The sequence below is a fragment of the Budorcas taxicolor genome, chromosome 16, assembly GCF_023091745.1.
Source record: "Budorcas taxicolor isolate Tak-1 chromosome 16, Takin1.1, whole genome shotgun sequence".
NCBI lineage: Eukaryota > Metazoa > Chordata > Mammalia > Artiodactyla > Bovidae > Budorcas > Budorcas taxicolor.
This window is the reverse complement of record NC_068925.1, coordinates 26,209,842-26,212,667: the sequence shown is the minus strand read 5'-3', so window position 1 is coordinate 26,212,667 and position 2,826 is coordinate 26,209,842.

Below are 2,826 nucleotides of genomic sequence, written 5' to 3'. Positions count from 1 at the left end.
AACCTGTAACCTCTGGATGACCTTTGCACAAGGATGGATGCGTGTTCACGGTAACAGGGGTCACGGGAAACCAAGCTGTACCTGCTCATAGAGAGGGCAGCTCCTCTGTTCCCTGGAGGGCAGAATGGGGCCAGGGGACCTGCCATCCACGGTGGAAGTGGCATTTGGACTCAGCATTGGATGGAGGTGTTCTCCCCGAGATAAGGGATGAAGAGAGTGCCCTCATCTGTTAGGATGGGCCTGAGTGGATGGCTCGCAACAGGAAAAAGAAAACCCTCCAAAGAAACCTGCCAGATAGTCTCAGGGGCTGGTACGGAACACAGGAAGTAGATCCAGGAAAAATATATGAAAGCCAGGCCATCTTAGGTGTCAGGGCAACAGGAAAGCAGCCTCAGGCAGGAGGGGCATCTATGAAGGTGCTATGCTATGACAGAAGCGAGTCAGGGCCAACAACTCCCTTTTGGAAAATCAATTCATCTATTTAGTCATCAAATACTTGTTGTGCACCTCCTGTGTCCCCAGCCCGAGTCTCAGGACTGGGTGTTCATGAGTGAACAGAATTGATCAATGCCTCTGCTCTGCAGAGATTTAATTGACGCCACCAAAATTCTCTGGATGATGACAGTGAGAAGAGTGTGCCAGGCCTGAAGACACACACAGTTAGAGCTGTCAGAAGAATGAATCACCCAGGATGGGGGTCTGGTGGGAGGCTGCAGGGGGTGCTGGAAACTCCTACAAGTTCTGCAAAGAATTTGCTGCTGATGGAGGAAACGTGTTTCTTCTATTGAACTGGGCTCATGACAAGCTTTGACTGGGATGGTGCAGCTTCTTTAGCTTATGACTATCTGGGGTTGTGCCCCCGGGTCAAGGTCAATGATCCCTATTCTTTGGGCCTCCCAGCTAGTGGGGCAACCTGGCCAAAGGGCCAGGAACTCTGTCCCAGGTGTCCTGGAGTTGAGAGCTGGAGGGAGGACTCTAGTTCTGGCCCAGGGGAATTCAAGACTGGCAATTTCCATGAAATTTTTGTTTTTTATAAAAAAAAAAAAAAAAAGAATCAGGCAACAAATATTTATTGTTGCAAACTTCTTTGCTTCACAGAAAGAGTTTACTCTGAAACACTTTCAAATACATACTAGAGAAAACTCTCATTATGTGCAAAATGGAATCTAAATAATCAAAATTGTATTTATGATCAACTTTTCTGAAATTTGCCTCAGACAGGTCAGGATGTCCCAGTGAGCAGGTACTAATAAGGTGGCCTAATTTCTGTGACTGATGCTATGATACCTGTTGAAATTACTAGTTTTGGAAGGCGTGTGATAGTAAAGCTATTCCAAACATTTAAATGAACAAATGCCTATGGCAAGGACCAAAAATTAGAGTCTCTAATATTAATTGTGTAACTACCCTCTCTTGTGACCTTGAACAAATCATTTCACCTTTGTAAACCCCAGGCTTCTTTCCTAGTAAAAGAGAGAGTGTGTTAAACAATTCCTAAGTTCCCTTCCCATCCTGACGCAGCATTTCTGCAAGGTTCCATGAAGAAAATCACTAGGGGATTTGCATGAATGGAGTGGGGCTAAGATGCCTACCAAGTACAGAAGAAGAAAAGACACACGTCAGCCAGAGGGTCCCAGCTCTGAGAGCCTGGATCTAGGCATCCTTCTGTATCAGGAGGATTGCACAGATGATGATACCGACTGTGGGCATCACTCACTCGGGAGAGATTTTGTTTTCCTCTCTGTGGCCTAAGGGACAAGTTGTGATCATGTAGATCAAGACTAGAGGGTCTTTAAGAGTAGTTGCATGTGTAGGCGGCTCTTGGGAGAATGAGGTGCTTTGCACGAGTGAATTCCCAGATAAATCCCAAGTATATTTCTGCAGCTATCAACACTACTTTCACTAGGTTTAACCTATTTTCCTCAGGGCTAGTGTGAAGAACCCGCACTGTTATTCTGTGTTACCTGACAGGCTGTGGCTGGTTTAGGAATAAAGTTCTGACTCCGGATGACGGCTTCACCTTTAAAGCTTCTGTTTGTTTCTTTGCATCTTTGTTTTCATTCTCTCTGCAGTCCACTCTCTCCTTGTCCTTGCTTTTTTTTGTTTTGATCTGCATGTGTCTGTTTTACACAGAACTACCTAGCAGAGGGCATGAAGGAGATGCCTTGCTTCCCCTGTGTAGTTCATCTCAGCTTCCTGATGGCTCCTTTCTCAGAATGAGGCTTTTATAACTTTCTATCAGAATGACTGAGCTACAAGATTGATCTCCATCAGTTACTCAGGTATGAAAATCTGTATTTAGAAGTCAAGAATCAATTCATGAAATAAACGATGGTTTGCAAGGCAATGGGCATTGTGGGAAATTTAGACGGAGTCCAATCAGAAGAGGATTCTTGCTCTATGAAATGTGAAAACATCACTGCCTCTTGAGCTTTATGCTCTCTTATCTGCAACATGAGACTAGGAACGCCCACCATGGAACTGTTGTTACGTTCAGATGTGATAGAGAGAGAAAGTGAAAACACTTTTTGTAAAGGACAATGTGAAATTCAATTCTTACGACATAGCATTGCACTATTATTTGTGGGCCCATCTCATCCTCTAAACTGTAATTTATTTTAGGACGGAACATTTGCCTTATATCCGAGGGTGACATGCAAATATTGAACAACTGGCAGGGTGTCAGCCAATCAGGTTGGACCCTGGCCTAATCAAAGCAGATGTTGGTTATAAACAGCCAGAGTGACTAAGCCTGCCCTTAGATCAGCCCTGCTCTAACCCATGGGAATCTTCCAAAGAACTAGTACAGTATCTTACATGTAAGAG